This window comes from Budorcas taxicolor, chromosome 11 (assembly GCF_023091745.1).
Source record: "Budorcas taxicolor isolate Tak-1 chromosome 11, Takin1.1, whole genome shotgun sequence".
NCBI classification, from domain to species: Eukaryota; Metazoa; Chordata; class Mammalia; order Artiodactyla; family Bovidae; genus Budorcas; species Budorcas taxicolor.
The window spans coordinates 59162280-59184901 of NC_068920.1; the positions used below are offsets into that span (position 1 = coordinate 59162280).

A 22622-nucleotide genomic window follows, 5' to 3' on the forward strand; every position below is an offset into this window, starting at 1 on the left:
GTATGTGATTATTTTTGGGGTAAACTGTATACAGAAGAAATATTCCAAAGATATATGAAATGATATTAAGAATAAAAAACTCATGTACTCTGTTTATGAGACAGTGAGTCATATGATGGCCTTTTCTTCAATTTTTTATATCTTTGATTTAGGCACTAAGGCAATGGCACCCCACTCCAGTGCTCTTGCCTGGAAAATCCCATGGATGGAGGAGCCTGGTGGGCTGCAGTCCATGGGGTCACTGAGGGTTGGACACGACTCAGCAACTTCACTTTCATTTTTCACTTTCATGCACTGGAGAAGGAAATGGCAACCCACTCCAGTGTTCTTGCCTGGAGAATCCCAGGGACGGGGAATCCTGGTCGGCTGCCGTCCATGGGGTCACACAGAGTTGGACACGACTGAAGTGACTTAGCAGCAACAGCAGCAAATATAAGTGCAACTTACTATAATAAGTGCTGCTGGTAGTGGTTTAGTTATTAAGTCATGTCCAAGTCTTGTGAAACCATGGACTATAGCCTGCCAGGCTCCTCTGTCTATTCTCCAGGCAAATACTGGAGTGTGTTGCCATTTTCTTCTCCAGGAGATCTTCCTGACCCAGGGATCAAACCTGAGTCTCCTGTGTTGCAGGCAGATTCTTTACCAACTGAGCTATGAGTGAAGCCCATTGTAATAAGTATTCCATACCAACGCTGAACCAGGACCATTTATCATAATTCTTATGGAAAAACCCACATATGAGAAGGAAAAGAATGATCAAATTAGTGTGCCTTCCTTTGTGCCTTTTGGAAGTTATTCTCCTTCCCTTTCCTTAGTTCTAAAGAAAAGTGTACTGTGTTTAATATATTTCTGACGTTTATACCAAAAGATCTTTTTTGTCATTATCTAGGATTAATGGGAATTCTCTCCCTATGGTCGACTGACGGGGTGTCTGCATTATTCTACTCCTAAAGGAATCCAGGTTCTTCACCTCAATGTGTGGTTTGGATAATAGGCAGGTGCTATAGGTTGCCTGAGATGTTGAATGAGGGTTTCTTCACCAAACTTGATCAGAATGCATTTCCATATATCAGGCAAGATCTTAATTGGCTCTCCGAGCCAGAAGAAAACACTAGTGATAACTAGTCATTAATGCAGTTTCCATATGGTATCTAGTGCTGGCAGGAAAAAAAAAAAAAAAAAAAAGACAGTTGGTCTTTATCCTTCTGATCCTTGAGTTAGGAGCCGTCCTGGCCAGGGTGGTTACTCCTCACCTGTCCCCACAAATCATACACTCACAACACTGAAGGAAAGAGGAAACAGGGCAGGAATATTCACTCTTGTTTCTATCTTACAATAAGACTTTCTCCACTCCAGAGTCATGGATTCATTGCCTTTCATTCTGGGTTTCATCCAAAAAGAAATTTATTTTTTTCTTTAGCATTTGTATATTAGAAAATGCATTATTGAAGTTTCTATACGTTATTGAAATTTCTCCACCAAAAGAGACAACTGGTGTCTTAGATGTTGGTGTCTAAGGAAGAGATGAGCTCCAGAGTAAAAGAGTTTGGTGAAAGCAGATGCAGAAAAGCTTGCAGAATCTTATGCATCCTATATCCCTCTCATTCTCTATTATTTCAGTAGCTGTTAAAATGTGGACATTTTATGATTCCACACAGTTATGGAAAGATCCCTTGGAGAATGTAACAGCTACACACTCCAGAATTCTGGCCTGGAGAATTCCATGGACAGAGCTTGGCAGGCTACAGTCCATGAGGTCGCAGAGTCAGATATTGTGACTTTCACTTTCACAAAATGTGGAGCAATGCTGTACATATTGAATAGTATGAGATGCTCATCTACTAATGATTTGTCTTCAATCAGTGATAGAATAAAGCATGTTCTGATTTGTGAACTACTTTTTTCTTGTTGCAACTTAAAAGTTAAATCCAACAATGTGTGAAAGTTTCAAAAATATTATGCTTGCTTTACAAAGAGTCTGTGCATGATTGAAATCTGGACATGCACATAGGATAGAAAAGTTCTTGATTTAGGGTAAACTCAGAATGCTATTCTCCATCTATGTGTTTGAGTCCCCTTTGCAAGATTTTTGCAAGACCCCTTATATCCCACGTCTAGGGAGACTGTGTCATAGATGAATGTATTTCTGTTCAGTTCAGATCAGTTCAGTTCAGTTGCCCAGTCGTGTTCGACTCTTTGTCCCCCCCATGAATCGCAGCACGCCAGGCCTCCCTGTCCATCACCAACTCCTGGAGTTCACTCACTACTGCTCAATAGGTAAATTCTTAAGCTTCAATAAAGTGTTTTTGAACATATAAATGCTAAAGAAAAAAAGTAGGTTTCTATCTGTATAGGATGATAGAAGAATTTTAAACTTCTGTCAACACTAACTAATTGATATATAAATACTCTGGTCTCCTAAAAGTAATATGGCGATTGCAGATTCCTTAACTTTACTGCTATTAATCTATTCTATGTATCTGTATATACTTGTATTTTCTACCTAGAATTTTTACCTAATGTGTATAACACTAAATATAGCCACAGCATAATTATTTTTAGCCAATTGACACTTCATCTTTTCTAAATTGAAGAGAGGTCATAGATGTTCATTTTATCTGTCTAGTTAGTTACAGCACTGATGCCTGAATATAAATCAGATACATCTGTTGCAAATAAGGCAGTCACAGGATTTTTCATGCTGCAGGCATATATTTATTATTTATTAGAAGTATTAAAAATGTGTCCCACCTAATTTCATCTGAGTAGATAGATAATAAAACATGAACATTTTCATACAGTGAAAAATTAAAAAAAAAAAAAAAAACAGACTGTCTGATCTTCCTAAGCATGTGTGATGCAAGCTTCCATCCAAGATGCATCTATCTTTCATATGGAAAAACTACAAAACTTGCCTTATTTGGAGTTTGTGTGTAAAGGAAATCTAGGACAATATTTGGAACGCATGAACTAAGCTTCCTGCATTGACTACCAAAACAACTACCTAGAGAGGAGAAAGTTCTAGAGTAGTTTAAATTATCACTCTGTGTCAAGCAAAATGGTGGCAGAGAAGAGATGATTCTAGTTGCTATTACTAGCCAGATGCCTAATCCCCTAAACAGTTCTGATTCCATATGGAAGATGGTGGGGGGAAAAAACAAAAAATTCAGAATCAGAAGACATTCCAGCTTTACACTTGCTGAGTCAGGTGATCTTATGTATAACACTTAATTCGTCCTGGACCTCAGGATGACCACTTCAGAACAAGGCAAAGATTCACATAGATGGTTGATCACAATCAGTGTTGTCATCCTGAGGAAAAAAAAAAAAAATGAGATAAACAAGTTTTCCGTATGTGCATGAAGGGCTGAGGAAATAATGATGGCCATTCAGTTCAGTTCAGTTCAATCTGTTCAGTCATGTCCGACTCTTTGTGACCCATGGACTGCAGCACTCCAGGCCTCCTTGTCCATCACTAACTCCCGGAATTTACTCAAAATTGTGTCCATTGAGTCGGTGATGCCATCCAACCATCTCATCCTCCATCATCCCCTTCTCCCATCCCCGATCTTGCCCAGCATGAGGAACTTTTCAAATGAATCAGCTCTTCACATGAGGTGGCCAAAGTATTGGGGTTTCAGCTTCAATATCAGTCCTTCCAATGAATATTCAGGACTCATTTCCTTTAGGATGGACTGGTTGGATCTCCTTGCAGTCCAAGGGACTCTCAAGAGTCTTCTCCAACACCACAGTTAAAAAGCGTCAGTTCTTTGGGGCTCAGTTTCTTTATAGTCCAGCTCTCACATCCATACATGATTACTGGGAAAACCGTAGCCTTGACTAGACGGACATTTGCTGACAAAGTAATGTCTCTGCTTTCTAATATGCTGTCTAGGTTTTAATATGCTGTCATAACTTTTCTTCCAAGGAGCAAGCATATTTTAATTTCATGGCTGCAATCAACATCTGCAGTGATTTTGGAGCCTAGAAAAATAGAGTCATCCGTTGTTTCCATTGTTTCCCCATCTATTTGCCATGAAATGATGGGACCAGATGCCCTGATCTTAGTTTTCTGAGTGTTGAGCTTCAAGCCAACTTTTCCTCTCTCTTCTTTCACTTTCATCAAGAGGCTCTTTAGTTCTTTTTCACTTTCTGCCATAAGGGTGGAATCAGCCATAGGTATACATATATCCTCTCCCTTTTGAAACTCTCTCCCATCTCCCTCCCCATCCCACCCATCTAGGTTGATACAGAGCCCCTGTTTGAATTTCCTGAGACATACAGCAATTTCCCTTTGGCTATGTATTTTATATGTGGTAATATAAATTTCCATATTATTTTTTCCATACATCTTACCCTCTCCTCACCTCTCCCTATGTCCATAAGCCTGTTCTCTATGTCTGTTTTTCCATTGTTGCCCTGTAAATAAATTCTTCAGTACCATTTTTCTAGATTCCATATATATGTGTTGGAATACGGTATGTAGGTTTCTCTTTCTGACTCACTTCACTCGGTATAATAGGTTCTAGGTTTATCCACCTCATTAGAACGGACTCAAATGTGTTCCTTTTTATGGCTGAGTAATATTCCATTGTGTATATATGCCACAATTTCTTTATCTATTCATCTGTCAATGGACATCTAAGTTGCTTCCATGTTCTAGCTATTGTAAATATTACTGCAATGAACAATGGGATACATGTGTCTCTTTCAATTTTGGTTTCCTCAGGGTATATGGCTAGGGGTGGAATTGCTGGGTCATATGCTGGTTTGATTCCTAGCTTTTTAAGGAATCTCCATAGCATCTTCCATACTGCCTGCATTATTTAACATTCCCATCAACAGTTCAAGAGTATTCTCTTTTCTCCACATCCTCTCCAGTATTTATTGGTTATAGACATTTTGATGAGGGCCATTCTGACCAGAATGAGGTGATATCTTATTGTAGTTTTGATTTGCATTTCTCTAAAAGTGAGAAGTGTTGAGCATCTTTTCATGTGTTTGTTAGTCATCTGTATGTCTTCACTGGAGAAATATCTGTTTAGGTCTTTTTCCCACTTTTTAATTGGGTTGTTCATTTCCCTAGTTTTGAGTTGTTTGAGCTGCTTGTACATTTTGGAATCCATTGTCTGTTGTTTCTTTTTCTATTTTCTCCTATTCTGAGGGTTCCTTTTTCACCTTGCTTATGGTTTCCATTGCTGTGCAAAAGCTTTTAAGTTTAATCAGATCTCACTTATTTACTTTTGTTTTTATTTCCATTCCTCTAGGTGGTGGGTCATAGAGATTCTTGTCTTGATTTATGTTGTAGAGTGTTCTGCCTATGCTTTCCTCTAAGAGTTTTATAGTTTTTGGTCTTGCATTTAGGTCTGTAATCCATTTTGAGTTTATCCTTGTGTATGGTGTTGAGAAGTGTTCTAATTTCTTTCTCTTCCATGTAACTGTTCAGTTTTCCTGGCACCATTTATTAAAGAGGCTGTCTTTATCCCATTGTATATTTTTGCCCAGTTTGTCAAAATAAGGTACCTATAGGTGCATGGGTTTATTTCTGGGCTTTCTGTCTTGTTCCACTGGTCAATATTTCTGTTTTTGTGCCAGTACCATACTGTCTTGATGACTGTAGCTTTGTAGTATAACCTGAAGTCAGGAAGCTTGATTCCTCTAGGTCCATTCTTCTTTCTCAAGACTGCTTTGGCTATTCAGGGCCTTTTGGGTTTTCATAAGAATTGTGGAACTTTTTGTTCCAGTTCTGTGAAAAATGTCATTGATAATTTGATAGGGATTGCATTAAATCTGTACTATAGTCATTTTCATAGTATTGATTCTTTCTGCCCAGAAACAGGATATCTCTCCATCTGTTTATGTCATCTTTGATTTCTTTCATTAGTGTCTTATACTTTTCTGTGTGCAGTTCTTTTATCTCCTTAAGTAAGTTTACTCTTAGATATTTAATTATTTTTGTCACAATGGTGAATGGGATTGTTTCTTAATTTCTCTTTCTGATTTTTGATTCTTTTCATATAGAAATGCAGGTGATTTCTGTGTATTGATTTCGTATCCTGAAACTTTGCTAAATTCACTGACTAGCTCTAGTAATTTTCTGATACTATCTTTAGGGTTTTCTATGCACACTATCATGTCATCTGCAAAACAGTGAGAGCTTTACTTCTTTTCCAGTCTGGATTCCTTTTATTTATTTTTCTTCTCTGATTGGTGTAGCTAGGACTTCCAGAACTATGTTGAGTAATAGTGGTGAAAGTGGACAGCCCTGTCTTGTCCCTGATTTTAGGAGGAATGTTTTCAGGTTTTTGTCAATGAGAATAAGGTTTGCTGTAGGCTTATCATACATGGCCTTTACTATGTTGAGGTAGGTTCTTTCTATGCCCATTTGTTGAAGAGTTTACATCATAAATAGGTGCCAAATTTTGTGAAAGCCTTTTTCTGCATCTATTGAGATTATTATATGGTTTTTTATCTTTCAACTTGTTAATATAGTGTATCACATTGATTGATTTGTGTATATTGAAGAATCCTTGCATCCCTGAAATAAACCCATCTTGATAATGGTGTATGAACTTTTTGATGTGTTTCTGAATGCATTTTGTTAAAATTTTGTTGAGGATTTTTGCATCTATGTTCACCAGTGATATTGACCTGTAGTTTTCTTGTTTTGTCTTTGCCTGGTTTTGGTATCAGGATGATGGTAACATCATAAAATGAATTTGGAAGTGTTCCTTCCTCTGCAATTTTTTTGAAAGAGTTTTAGAACTATAGGCATTGGCTTGTCTCTAAATAAAATATGGAATGCTTCACGAATTTGCGTGTCAGCTTTGAACAGCGGATGTGCTAATCATCTCTGTTTTGTTCCAATTTTAATGTATGTACCACCGAAGCAAGCACTAGAGTATTGTTTAATTCTAAGGGAGTAAACAAAACCACCTCAAGGGGATTTGTACATGTACATTCTATACACATGTATATTCTTATTGAAACAATTCCATGTGTTTTTATTCCATAATATCCAAAGATTTTGCATAGTCATTATCTCAGCAGATCCTGGTAAGGGCTCTGTGAAATGGCTTAGCTGGTGATTATATCTCTGCGCCATGGAAAAGAGAAAGAAAGGCAAAGGCAAAATTTCCCAAAGAAAAGCAATTGCAAAAAATGCTCAAACTACTGCACAATTGCACTCATCTTACACGCTAGTGAAGTAATGTTCAAGATTCTCCAGGCCAGTGTTCAACAGTACGTGAACCGTGAACTTCCAGATGTTCAAGCTGGTTTTAGAACAGGTAGAGGGACCAGAAATCAAATTGCTAACATCTGCTGGATTATTGTAAAAACAAGTGAGTTCCAGAAAAACATCTATTTCTGCTTTATTTACTATGCCAAAGCCTTTGACTGTGTGGATCACAATAAACTGTGGAAAACTCTGAAAGAGAAGGAAATACCAGACCACCTGACCTGCCTCTTGAGAAATCTATATGCAGGTCAGGAAGCAACAGTTAGAACTGGACATGGAACAACAGACTGGTTCCAAATAGGAGAAGGAGTACGTCAAGGCTGCATATTGTCAGCCTGCTTATTTCACTTATATGCAGAGTACATCATGAAACACGGTGGACTGGATGATGCACAAGCTGGAACCAGGATTGATGGGAGAAATATCAATAATCTCAGATATGCAGATGACACCACCCTTATGGCAGAAAGTGAAGAAGAAATAAAGAGCCTTGTGATGAAAGTGAAAGAGAAGAGTGAAAAAGTTGGCTTAAAACTCAACATTCAGAAAACTAAGATCATGGCATGTGATCCCATAACTTCATGACAAATAGATGGGGAAACAGGGGAAACAGTGACAGACTTTAATTTTGGGGGCTCGAAGATCACTGCGGATGGTGACTGCAGCCATGAAATTAGCAGAGTCTTGCACCTTGGATGAAAACTTTTAACCAACCTAGACAGCATTTTAAAAAACAGAGACATTACTTTGCCAATAAAGGTCCGTTTAGTCAAGGCTATGGTTTTTCCAGTAGTCATGAATGGATGTGAGAGTTGGACTATAAAAAACAAACAAACAAACAAACAAGAAACAACAACAAAAAAAACTAAAAACAAACACCTGAGAGCTGAAGAATTGATGCTTTTGAACTGCGGTGTTGGAGAAGACTCTTGAGAGTCCTTTGGACTGTAAGGAGATCCAATCAGTCCATCCTAATGGAAATTAGTCCTGAATATTCATTGGAAGGACTGATGCTTAAGCTGAAACTCCAATACTTTGGCCACCTGATGCAAAGAACTGACTCATTGGGAAAGACCCTGATGCTGGGAAATACTGAAGAGGATGGGAGAAGAAGAGGATGACAGAGGATGAGATGGTTCAATGGCATCACTGACTCAATGGACATGAGTTTGCGTAAACTCTGGGAGTTGGTGATGGACAGGGAGGCCTGGTGTGCTGCAGTCCGTGGGGTTGCAAACAGTCAGACACAACTGAACTACTGAACTGATGGAAGAGAGAAATGCAGCCTGTGATTAATGAACTGTGTCCACGATTGACACCACAACTGATTAAAGACCCTGACACTTACCTGGTGAGGTTTCTTACATTGCTCTTGCAACTAAAATACTTTAATAAGAAATATTTAATATGGAATTGCTATGTAGGCATAAAATGAGTATCTTTAGAGAGCCTTCCGCAACTGGTATAGTCTGAACTTGTTATCTCCATCTGCATTAGTCATAATTTCAATAGATTTTTGGCTGCATATCTTCATACTTAAAAGTTCCAATATTCAAATAATGAGCCTCAAGCTTTTCTCATTTTCTAATCCAACTGTCAAATTTAAAATCTGATGAGAGTAGAATCTGTGATAGTGAAGGCATCATTCTGGCAGAAAGGATTCCATTTAGAGGCCTTGATAAATGCACTTTGCTTCCCTTTGTTTCCTCACTGTGGGAGTTCAATGTTTGAAATAAAGGAAGACTGAAGAAAAAGGGAGAGAGAGGGAGAGATGGAGGATAGGAAAGAGAAAGGAAGCAATAAGTAATAAATATGATAAGTAAACATGAATCAAACCTGTAAATAAATATAGAATAGAATTTGGCTTTATATATATATATATACACACATATATATATATGTATGTATATATATATATATGTGTATATATATATATATATATATATATATTACAGAAAGTTACTTATTCACTAAGTTTGAATCAACTAAACTTGTTTTCAGTATATTCTTTCTACTAAAGAATTGAGTGCTAAACCCTACTAACAACTCCAAGAAGGCAACCAAGTCTCTACCTCATAATTCTCATCTGCTGAGATGTTGACACATGAACACTTTTTTATTTGCATCTAGAATAAGAGACATAAAGAATGAAAATACAATTGATGCCCTAAAACCTAAAGAAATTAGCTTTGAAAAATATTTTTTATGACAATTACGATGAGGAAAATTAAAACAAAATCAAAATTACCAAAGATGAAAAAACTCACCCTCTCTGCTGTTAGTTTTATTATGTTGAGTGATTATATTTACATATTCACTTCATTATGCAGTCTCCTTGTATCTTATACTTCATATGCTGATTAAGCACATATTTTTGTTTTTAAATATCAACATTGAACAAACTTTATGTTCCTAAAGCTAAGAAAGTACATTTGGCTGCACATAATCCATTTTGTGGTCTTCCTAGGTGGTGCTAGTGGGAAAGAATAGGTTTCCCAATTCAGGAGACATGTGATGTGGGTTCAATTCCTGGTCTGGGAAGATCCTCTGGCAAAGAGCATGGCAACCCATCCCAGTATTCTTGCCTGGAGAATACCATGAACAGAGGAGCCTGGCAGTCTACATTCTATGGGATTGCAAAGAGCTGGACACAACTGGATCTCTTCTACCACAAGAGCATTTCTTTTTTTCAAAGCTATTTTGTAATATCTACAGAAATAATGCTTGCATGCTTAATCACTCAGCCATATCTGATTCTTGCAACCCCATGGACTGTAGCCCACCATGCTCCTCTCTTCATGGTATTCTCCCCAGGCAAGAATACTGGAGTGGGTTGCCATTTCCTCCTCCAGAGGATATTCTTGACCAAGGACTGAACCCAGGTCTCCAGTGTCTCCTGCATTGGCAGGTGGGTTCTTTACCACAATGCCACCTGGAAAGGCTCACAGAAATAATATGCTGGGTTAAGTAAAAGCAAAACAGAAACACTCCTGAGATTAGTGGCAGTATAGGTATAGGTGAAGGCTTGTTTGCACTGAAAAGTAAAATATTTTCCATTTAGAAAATCTACCAACAGATATAGATTGGTATTTACCAGATATTTGTGTATGTATATTTTATGTCTATGTATACTCTTCAATTGAGCAATTGTTTTTGTATGGAAACCTTGTAAAAATCATTTGAGAAAAGTTCAAATGAAAAGTAGAAGAAAGGAGGAAGGTGAGTGAGAAAGGAAAAAGAGAAGGGAGGAGGTCAGGAGAAAGGGAGAGATGGAGAGTTCTCTTTTTAATTTTAAAGAAATTGAGAGTTGCTGAGGATATTCTATGCTTTCAATGATTTTTCTCAGAAAGCCCCAGAAGTATATTTTACTGGAAAGAAACTGGGGACCAGTTCAGTGTAACTATAGTGTTTTTCACACCAATATGTTTATAGCTGCACTTGCCCTTGGAAGAGATTTTCAAGTCATTAAAACCAGCCGTGTCCAATCACCTCCAATGACAGATGGTGGAGAGCTGTACACTGGGTTTCATTTAATTTGTATTTGGAAAGAATGTTTTAGCTCATGAAAAAATGTCTTCCAAATAAACACCTTGTTGATTGATGTGACACATCCTAAAGCAGAAGGTTTTTTGAACTGGGAATATATTATAGAAGCTGAAAATATGGTATTACATAAAAAAAGAAACTCCTCCAGACAGTGTGAATGAAATAGCATTTTCAAAGCTATTTAAAAAATATTACATTTTCGAGGTGTTAGCAACTGTCTGGCCTAGAATTTAATTAACAGAAAAAGATTTGAAAAAAGTCCAAGACAAAGAATGTAGGTAATGTAAAAACATGTCTCTCAGGCCAAAAGCTTTGGTGACAAATTGCCATGACTATGCTACAGGCATCATTCATACTAATGTCAATGATAGTTCTACAGACTGTAATTTCATAAGTATGCTGAGATATCTAATACAAACAGCCTGCCCAATTTGTCCTTTAAGCATCTATTCTGGTAAGTCCATTGAAATATTTTTTAAATGGTGCTTTATAGGAAATTTGTAATAAAAAGAAATTGTCAAATTGTGACTAGTGTATATAAATGAGGATCAACACATATTGCATATGGCTGATCTAGAGGTTTATCATTTATTAAGATTTATATAAAGTTTAATTTTAACTTATTTACTAATTTTAAATTGCTACTAATTTCAAATAGCTATTTCAAAGATCAAAATATGAAACTTAAATCTGGTCTTCAAAAGTATCTAAGAATTATATCCTTGTTGTAGACTTAAATCCAAAAGTGTTAGGATTCCATCATATAAACTAATTTAGATACAGAAGACTTTGGGACTCCTGTTCTTTCCTATAGGCCTTTTGAGTTGCAGATATACCAAGGGCCTGTAGCAGCAAGCTCATTACTGTCTTCTCATTTTAAACCACCCAATGGGACTTCATTATCATCAGCTGCCCCAATCTCGTGAAAGTGAAAGTGAAGTCGCTCAGTTGTGTCCAACTCTTTGCGACCCCATGGACTGTAGCCTACCAGGCTCCTCTGTCCATGGGATTCTCCAGGCAAGAATACTCGAGTGGGTTGCCATTTCCTTTGCTAGTTACTGAACATGACACCTTGCAGTTTAAAACCAGCTGTTGTACATAGATTTAATTTTTTTAATTAATAAATAAAGAAATATACATCTAAAAAAAACACACACACAGAAAACTGCTGTTGTAAATGTTTTCCTGTTTTCCTCTTAGCAATCCTTTGAGATGCATGAGTCTTCTAATCATCTGGTTTGAGGAAAACAAAAGCAAGGCATTTCCAATGCAGAAATGGCAGCTGAATTCAGATTTCCTGATGTTAACTTGTAGTCATTATTTACTTTGTCAAATTATTAGCACTTTTGAAGCTATTTGAGGATTTGAGACACACAGAGAAGACAAGGGAGGAGATTTTAAACAAGAAGGTATGCAGGCCACACTCCAAATAATGATTTAAGTGACCTCATTTCTAAAGTCAGTCCTGAGTGAATTATCTATTCACTATAATATTTAGAAATAATTTAAAGCATTTAATATTTTCCCACTTTATTAGTGTACAGATATATTCACTTCATATAATAACTTATTATCTTTACTCATGGGTAGAGTGTGTTTATAGTTTATTATGGTTAAGATTGCCCTTGGAAATAGTATGGAAAATTGTTGCAATCAAATTATTTCTTAAGTTATTTTATTTTGATATATTTTGAATAGCTATAAAATTTCATTTCTGTTTGCCAATAAGGAACTTTCTGTTAATTAAACTATATCATCACGATAAGATTTAAAAAGATATCTGAGAAATTATAGATAAGTCTATTGATCATATTATATATTTTTAATGTGTACTGAATTATTAAAACCATTCATAAAAACTGGAAATGCCCAACTTTTAATTGAGTTATATTACAAAGTTTTTGTATTAATCAGTTGCTTGGAATTCAATTTTTCTTTGAAAATTGTCAGAAATATTGGCTAGAATCTAAAGATATCCTTCTAGAGTCTCTTAAGTCACAATTCAGATGAAAGAAACAGAATATAAATAATAACTGATAGAAACCTGTAATATTTATAAATTAAAATTAAGAGATTCATTCTAAACCTTGATGTGCATACACACTTTTTTTTTTTTTTCTGCCTTCAGGAATTGCACCACTGGTGACACATTAAGTATAAGTACATATGTCACTTTTGTTCATTATTTGTGTTTTTTTAGTCTTTAATGTAACAAACTAGTAATGCCAAACAAATTATTTGATAATCTTCCAGAATTAAAACAGCAAAATTATATTGCAACATGTTTATTTAAGGTTAAGAATTCATTTGGTGTAGAAACTATTAAACATGTCATACAAAGGCTCATAACAGAGATTAACCCTATTTAAGAAGAGGGAAATAACTGAACCTCTGACCTGTCATTGTGTTCAGCACAGTTTTAAATATGTTAAGAATAAAAAGGTATCTGATCCGACTATAATTTTTCTCAAATTTTTGGGTGCATATTTTTCATGTTCTAACATTTCTGAAGAAGAAGTTAATTTTAGGGGCAAGAATTGAGAGTACCTTTTTCTTCCTTCATGCTATATAAAATTATGACCCATCATATAACTACCTCAGATTTGATTAAATAAAATGTTATAAAATGTCCAAATTACCCGTATTTGTAATATTTTTTATTTTATTATCACAACTAATAATAAGACTTGAGAATATACTGTTACAAGTTAAAGACTTTTTTTGCTTATTTAGCTGTACCAGGAATGTGGGATGTGGCATGTGGGATCTTCAGTTGTGGCTTGTGGCTTCTGGGATCTAGTTTCCTCACCAGGGATTGAACCAGGGCCCCCTACTTTCAAAGCCACTGGACCACTAGAGAAATCCCTAGAGTATATTGTTGCCAATTAATAAGCATGTATTTCAACTCCTACTTACTTTTGGCTCAGAGATTTCATGACAAGCAAGCTTTAATGGGGACCCAAGTCATGATATTAGACCTGCACGTGAGAAACCAGGGCTACAAAGGCCCAATTAAAGCAGACTGATTGGTGAGAAAAGGCTGGAATGCCAGCTTCTATGTCAATGAGAAGAGAGAATTAAAAGTTTCAAAGGTAAATTCTGAACAGGACACAGAAATGGAGAATTCAATCATAAATGGAGACTTCAACATCCATCTCTTCCTCCATCTCTTTAGGGGAAAATTGCAGTGAGACTGCTAAAATTCTCTATTGTTCACCAATTATTCCTTCCAATTTCCTTTGAAAAAGTGAGTTAGGTAAGGACAAATTTAGAGAAGACTTGTACAGGCATTGGAGCAGATCTCTACTAATTCCTGAAATTATAGTTCTTACTATATCATTTTTGTACTTCAATGTGGATTTTCCCTAAACTAGAAAAAAAAAAAAAAAAACAACAGAAAACTCAAAAACTGACTAGGCTGAGGTGGGGTCCACATTCCTCTATTATTAAAAAAATACACTCAAGCTTCTTGTATTATCTGTTTCAAGGATTTTATTAAAGATGGCTTGTCAAGTGTGGTTTCTTGTTGAAATATTTCATATTTCTAGTCCTTCAAGCTTCTTAAGATGTTGTCTATGTGTGTGCATGCTAAGTTACTTGAAGCATTTCCAACTCTTTGCAACCCTATAGACTGTAGCCCTCCAGACTCCTCTGTCCACAGGATACTCCAGGCAAGAATACTGGAGTGGGTTGCCATGCGTTCCTCTAGGGGATCTTCCTGATCCAGGGACTGAATCTGCAACTCTTATGTCTCCTGCATTGGCAGGTGGATTTTACCACTTGTGCCACCTGGAAAGATCCAAGATACTGTTGTCTATATGCAGCATAAACTTGTCTTTTTTCCACTTATCAAAAACAGATTCAGACTAGGAGTCAACTTAAGTAGAAATTGTAATAAATTCCCTTGAAATTTCTCTGAAATTTATGAGTGAGAAGAGGAAATTAAAATTTAAATAAAAGATATTAAAATTTAGCTTCTAACTTTCACATTGCTGCCCAACTGGGTTAATCCAGTCCAAGCAATGTTTTGTTGTTGTTGTTGTTGTTCTTTCTCTCTGGCTGAAATCCAAGGTTCCAGACTGTGGGTTAAATGTTTGCTCTGACCATTTTTACAGAACTAAATACTGAGTATCATGTATGACTCCAGTTGTAAATTGATGTATTGCTATGAACTCATTAAAATGATTTGGCATATCAGTATATAGGCTTTTTTCTTTTTCAGTTGTAGTTGATTTGCAATACTATGTTAGTTTAAGGTGAACAGCAAAGTGATACGTGTGTGTGTGTGTGTGCGTGTGTGTGTGTATAGTAATTTTTTCAGATTATTTTCCATTTCAGGTGATTATAAAGTATTTCTAAGTCATTGTTATTTGTCTATTTTTATGTATAATATATTGTATCTGTTAATCTCATACTTCTAATTTGTCCATATCCTCTTCCCTCTCCTCTTTGTACCACATGTTTATTTTCTATGTCTTTGAGTCTATTTCTGTTCTCTATATAGATTCATTTGTATTATTTTGTAGATACCACATATAAGTGATATATACTTATATTTCTCTGTCTGATTCACTTCATTAAGTATACTATTTTCTAGGTATATCAGTGTTGCTGCAAATGGGAATATTTCATCATTCTATATGGCTGAATAATATTCCATGGTGTGTATATGCATGTGTGTGTGTGTATGTGTGAATATATATCATTTATTAAGTTAATCATCTGTTGATTGGAATTTGGGTTGCTTCCAAGTCTTTGAAATTGTAAATAATATGAACATTAAGGTGCATGTGTCTTTTTCAAATTAGAGTTTTCCTTTTTTCCAGTTTACTGGATCATAGCAGGTGATGGCACCCCACTCCAGTACTCTTGCCTGGAAAAATCCCATGGATGGAGGAGCCTGGTAGGTTGCAGTCCATGGGATTGTGAAGAGTCGGACACGACTGAATGACTTCCATTTCACATTTCACTTTCATGCATTGGAGAAGGAAATGGCAACCCACTCCAGTGTTCTTGCCTGGAGAATCCCAGGAATGGGGAAGCCTGGTGGGCTGCTGTCTATGGGGTCACACAGAGTCAGACACGACTGAAGTGACTTAGCAGCAACATAAGTATATTTTTATATTTTTAAGGAAACACTATGCTGTTCTCCATAGTAACTGCAACTATTTGCATCCTTTCCAAAAGCATGGGAGGGATCCCTTTTCTCCACACCCTCTGCAGCATTCATTATTCATAGACATTTTAACACTGGTTGTTCTGACCTGTTTGAGGTGATATCTCATTGTAGTTTTGATTTGCCTTTCTCTTATAGATAACAATACTAAATGTCTTTTCACATGCATGTTAGTCATCTGTATGCCTGTGGGAAAGTATCTACTTAGGTTTTCTGCCCACTCATTAATTAAAAAAAAAATTTGATAGTGTTGTATGCGCTGTTTGTATAATTTGTATTTAACCCCTTGCTGATTGCATCATTAGCAAATATTTTCTCCCATTAAAAAGTTGTCTTCTTGTTTTGTTGATGGTTTTCTTTGCTGGGCAAAAGCTTTTACATTTGATTAGGTCCCGTTTGTTTATTTTGCTTTTCTTTCTTCTGTCTTGGATGACTAATCTAAGAAAACACTGCTAAAATTTGTGTCAGAGAATGTTTTTCCTGTATTCCCTTCCAGAAGTTTTATGGTGTCATGTCCTATATTTAAGTTTTTACACCATTTTCAGTTTAATTGTCTAATGATGTGAGGGAGTGTTCTAATTTTACTGATTTACATGTATCTCACAGCTTTTCCTGGAGAAGGCAATGGCAATCCACTCCAGTACTCTTGCCTGGAAAATCCCATGTATGGAGGAGCCTGGTAGGCTGCAGTCCATGGGATCGTGAAGTCGGGCACAACTGAGCGACTTCATTTTACTTTTCACTTTCATGCATTGGAGAAGGAAGTGACAGCCCACTCCAGTATTCTTGCCTGGAGAATCCCAGAGATGGGCGAGCCTGGTGGGCTGCCGTCTATGGGGTCGCACAGAGTCGGACACGACTGAAATGACTTAGCAGTCGCAACACAGCTTTCCCAACATACTTGTTGAAGAAATTGTCTTATCTCCATTGCATAACTTGTAATCCTACAAATTAATTGCTTATACATGTATGACTATATTTTGTGTTTCTTTTTTCAATACCATTTTTCTCTATGTCTGTTTTTGTGTCAGTTTTATGTTGTTTTGATTACTGTAGCTTTGTACAACAGTCTGAAGTCTGGGAGGGTTATGACTCCAGCTTTGTTCATTTTCCTCAGGATTGTTTTGGCAATTCTGAGACTTTTATGAGTCCACATAAATTTTAGGGTTCTTTTTTCTAGTTCTGTGAAAAATGTCATGTTGTTTTGATAGATATTGCATTAAATATGTAATTTTTAAATCATTAACTCTTTAATTGCATTAAATTTAGGTATATGTAATATGACAGTAGTAATTATTCCAATCTAAGAGCATGGAATATCTTTCTATTTCCTGGAATTATCTTCAATTTCCTTTATCATTATTATTTTTTTTTTTTTTTTTTAGGTTTTAGCATATAGATCTTTCTACTCCTTAGCAAAATTTGATATTTTATTTTATTTGGGGGCAATTTTATATGAGAATTTATTTTTCTTTATTCTGCTGGTATTTCACTATTCATTTCAGTTCAGTTCAGTCACTCAGTCATGTCCGACTCTTGGCGACCCCATGAATCGCAGCACACCCGGCCTCCCTGTCCATCACCATCTCCTGGAGTTCACTCAGACTCACGTCCATCGAGTCCGTGATGCCATCCAGCCATCTCATCCTGGGTCGTCCCCTTCTCCTCCTGCCCTCAATCCCTCTAAGCATCAGTTTTTTCCAATGAGTCAACTCTTTGCATGAGGTGGCCAAAGTACTGGAGCTTCAGCTTTAGCATCATTCCTTCCAAAGAAATCCCAGGGTTGATCTCCTTCAGAATGGACTGGTTGGATCTCCTTGCAGTCCAAGGGACTCTCAAGAGTCTTCTCCAACACCACAGTTCAAACGCATCAATTCTTCGGCGCTCAGCCTTCTTCACAGTCCAACTCTCACATCCATACATGACCACAGGAAGAACCATAGCCTTGACTAGACGGACCTCAGTCGGCAAAGTAATGTCTCTGCTTTTGAATATACTATCTAGGTTGGTCATAACTTTTCTTCCAAGAAGTAAGCGTCTTTTAATTTCATGGCTGCACTCACCATCTGCAGTGATTTTGGAGCCCCAAAAAATAAAGTCTGACACTATCTCTACTGTTTCCGCATCTATTTCCCATGAAGTGATGGGACCAGATGCCATGATCTTCGTTTTCTGAATGTTGAGCTTTAAGCCAACTTTTTCACTCTCCTCTTTCACTTTCATCAAGAGGCTTTGTAGCTCCTCTTCACTTTCTGCCATAAGGGTGGTGTCATCTGCATATCTGAGGTGTACAGAAATGCAACAGATTTTCATGTATTGATCTTGTATCTTGCCACACTGATGAATTCATTTATTAGTCCTAATAGTTTTTGTATGTATACTTTATGATTCTCTACATAGAATACACTGTTATCTGCAAATAGCAACAGATTTAACATCTTTCTTTCTAATTTGGATAACTTTTATATCTTTCTGTTGTGTGATTCCTGTGACTAGGGCTACCAATACTATTTGAATAAAAGTGGTAAGGGTGGGCATCCTTGTCTTGTTCCAGGGACCAAACGAGGGTCTCTCACATTGCAGGCAAATTCTTTACTGTATGAGCTACCAGGGAAGCCTGGTGTATTTCTGCAGTATCAGTTGTTCTTTCCCCTTTTTCACAGCTTATCTTGGTTGTTTGGGTCCTCTCTCTTTTCTTCCTGGTTAGCATGGCCAGAATTGTGCTATTTGTTTATCTTAAGAAACAACAACAAACTCTCTTTCATTTCTACTATTATTTTTGATCTCTTATCTCCTTTCTTCAATCAGTTCAGTTCAGTCACTCAGTCATGTCTGACTCTTTGAGACCCCATGAATCGTAGCACGCCAGGCCTCCCTGTCCATAACCATCTCCTGAAATTCACTCAAACTCATGTCTCTCAAGTCGGTGATGCCATCCAGCCATCTCATCCTCTGTCATCCCCTTCTCCTCCTGCCCCCAATCCCTCCCAGCATCTGAGTCTTTTCCAATAAGTCAACTCTTCGCATGAGGTGGCCAAAGTACTGGAGATTCAGCTTCAGCATCACTCCTTCCAAAGAACACCCAGGGCTGATCTCTTTTAGAATGGACTGGTTGGATCTCCTTGCAGTTCAAGGGATTCTCAAGAGTCTTCTCCAACACCACAGTTCAAAAGCATCAATTATTCAGTGCTCAGCTTTCTTCACAGTCCGAATCTCACATCCATACATGACCACTGGAAAAACCATAGCCTTGACTAGATGGACCTTTGTTGGCAAAGTAATGTCTCTGCTTTTCAATATGCTATCTTGGTTGGCCATAACTTTTCTTCCATTTCCTTCCTTCCTTCTGTTGACTTTCAGTTTTGTTTGTTCTTTTTTTCAAATTCTTTTAAGTGAGTGTTTATTTGAGATTTATCTTATTTCTTGATGTAAGCCTGTATTGCTATAAACTTTCCTTCTGGAACTGATTTTCTGTATTTCATAGATTCTGTGATGTGTTTTCATTTTCATTTGTATTTGTCATGAGATATTTCCTGATTACTTCTTTGGTTTCAAAGTGGACCCATCATTTTATTATCATGCTTTTCTTTCTGTGGTTGATTTATACCATTTCATTTATACCATTTCATACCATTGTGGTCAGAAAAGATGCTTGAAATAATTTCTATCATAATTTGTTGATACTAGTTTGTGACTTTGCAGATCATCTTATCCTAAACAGTACTTCATGTGCAACTGAAAATAATGTATATTATGAGGGGAATTTTTGCATGATGGCTTGTTAGATATAAATTCAGTATCACCTGTTGAATCACTGGGACAGTTTTCTCAAAAAATGGACATCTCTTGTTCGTTGCATATGATGGCTTCAGTTGCAATATATCAGTTTAGTTCAGTTCAGCTGCTCAGTCATGTCTGACACTTTGCAGCCCCACGGTCTGCAGCAAGCCAAGCTTCCTTGTCCATCACCAACTCCCAGAGTTTGCTCAAACTCATGTCCATTGAATCAGTGATGCCATCCAACCATCTCATCCTCTGTCATCCCCTTCTCCTCCCACCTTCTGTCTTTCCCAGCATCAGGGTCTTTTCCAATGAGTCAATTCTTTGCATCAGTTGGCCAAAGTATTGGAGTTTCAGCTTCAGCCTCACTCCTTCTGATGAATAGTCAGGTCTGATTTTCTTTAGCATGGAATGATTAAATCTCCTTGCAGTCCAAGGGATTCTCAAGAGTTTTCTGCAACATCACAGTTCAAAAGCAACAATAATTTGGTGCTCAGTGTTCTTTATAGTCTAACTCTCACATTTAAGCATGACTAATGGAAAAAGCATAACCATGACTAGATGGAGCTTTGTTGGCAAAGTAATGTCTGTTTTTAATATGCTGTCTAGGTTGGTCATAACTTTTCTTCCAAGGAGCAAGAGTCCTTTAATTTCATGGCTGCCATCACCATCTGCAGTGATTTTGGAGCTCCCCCCAACCACTAAAAAAAATAAAAAAAGAAAAATAAAGTCTCTCACCATTTCCATTTCTTCCCCATCTTTTGCCATGAAGTGATGGGACCAGCTGCCATGATCTTAGTTTTCTGATGGACAGGGAAGCCTGGCATGCTGTAGTCCATGGGGTCGCAAAGAGTCAGACACAACTGAGCAACTGAACTGAACTGAACAGCTTGTAAAGAACTATAATAAAAACAGTCAAACAGAACAAAAAGAAAATTTAAAATTCCCAAAAAGAAGAAAAAAATCTTTAAAATGTTTATTTTTTTCATTGATATTACCTTTACTTATATAAATTTATTTATTTTAATTGGAGGCTAATTGCTTTACAATATTGTAGTAGTTTTGCCATACATTGACATGAATCTGCCACGGGTGTACATGTGTTCCCCATCCTGAACCCCTCTCCCACCTCCCTCTCCGTACCATCCTTCTGGGTCATCCCAGTGCACCAGCCCTGAGCACCCTGTCTCATGCATTGAACCTGGACTGGCAATTCGTTTCACATATAATATACATGTTTCAATGCCATTCTCCCAAATCATCCCACCCTCGCCCTCCCCCACAGAGTCCAGAAGACTTTTTTATACATCTGTGTCTCTTTTGATGTCTCTCACATAGGGTTATCATTACCATCTTTCTAAATCCATATATATGCAGTAATATACTGTATTGGTGTTTTTCTTTCTGGCTTACTTAACTCTGTATAATAGGTTCCAGTTTCATCCACTTCATTAGAACTGATTCAAATGTATTCTTTTTAAATAACCCATTGTGTATATGTACCACAGCTTTCTTATCCATTTGTCTGCTGATGGACATCTAGGTTGCTTCCACATCCTGGCTATTATAAACAGTAATGACATGAACATTGGGGTACATGTGTTTCTTTCAGTTATGGTTTCCTCAGTGTGTATTCCCAGTAGTGAGATTGCTGGGTCATATTGCAGTTCTATTTCCAGTTTTTTAATAACCCTCCACACTGTTCTCCATAGTGGCTGTAGCAAGAAAAAAGAGAGGATAACTACACAGCACCCTAAAACGCTAATGTGAAGGTTGAAAAATGTAGGCAGAATAAACAGAAAGAGAAGAAAGAAAAAAGTTCTCAAGGTTGTCATTTGTCTTGGTTGTGCAGTCTGCCCCCATGGACGAGATTGGATTAGTGTCCTGTGATGTTTTCCTGGTTAGGGTTGGAGTGTGCCTGTGTTCTGGTTGATGGAGCTGGATCTTGTCTCCTGAAGGGCAGCACAGTGTCCAGTAGTATGTTTGGGTGTGTGTATGGGTTCAGTATGACTTGGGGCAGTCCTCCTGGCATTAGCTGTGTTACACACGTCTATTTCTGCAGTTACATAGAAGTGGCCTCTCAGCATATCCTCATTGCCACCAGCCTGCTACTTGCCCCTGGAATTTTTCCTAGAGCTTTTGTCCCCTGGGCTTAGCCTCAGTTATGCAGAGGTTTGAGTGCCCTGCAGAGATTTGTTTGTGCCTCTCTTTTGGCCCTCTGGGCCCGTCCTTTTTTCCATGTGGCTTCTATGTACTTCTCTATATTCCCCGAGCCTTCTGTCTGCTGGGCGCCAAAGTCTGTGAGCTGCTTATGGGTGAGAAGTGCAACATTTTCTATATTCTGCCACCTAGGTCCCTGCTTTGCCTAGCTTTCTGAGATCCCTCAGCTCCTCCTTGGTCCCACCTGTGTGGAAGCTTCCCAATACACAGGAAGTCTCTTCCTCTTTCACAACTTCCTCCCTCCATCAGGGCAAAAGCTCCCATACTGAAGTTCTCTGTCTCTTCCCTTTTCATATCTCCATTCCCTGTCCTACCTCATTCCAGGAAGCTTAGTCTGCACCCCCCACCCTTCACTCCAGAAGCCTGGTGTCTTCTGCTGTTGCTTTTCAGCAGTTGTTCCATATGTTGATGAGTTTTTTACGTATTTATGGGGAGGCTGGCCATCTCCCTGTCTTACTCCTCTGCCATCTTCTCCTGCCTCTCAGCATTCCACATTTTAATCTATTTTTTTTCAAAAGCAAACTAGTCCTTTTGACAAACTTGATTATACCACAAACTAGGTTCCCTAAAACCTTGGGAAATAAATATTCTATTTAGATTATTTAGAAAATATTTTATTTATTATTTAATAGATATTAAATTAATAATATACATTTATTA

At 37.3% G+C, this 22622-nt stretch overlaps 1 protein-coding gene and 1 non-coding gene across 2 annotated transcripts in view; one reads left to right on the forward strand and one right to left on the reverse strand.

Moving 5' to 3' along the window:
* Nucleotides 1-22622, forward strand: part of KHDRBS2 (KH RNA binding domain containing, signal transduction associated 2) — a 770603-nt gene that overhangs the window by 578474 nt on the left and 169507 nt on the right. The gene's annotated exons all lie outside the window — the stretch shown is intronic.
* LOC128057033 (U6 spliceosomal RNA) lies at nucleotides 6791-6897 on the reverse strand. Its single transcript, XR_008200227.1, has one exon. It is a non-coding gene; the product is annotated as a U6 spliceosomal RNA (small nuclear RNA).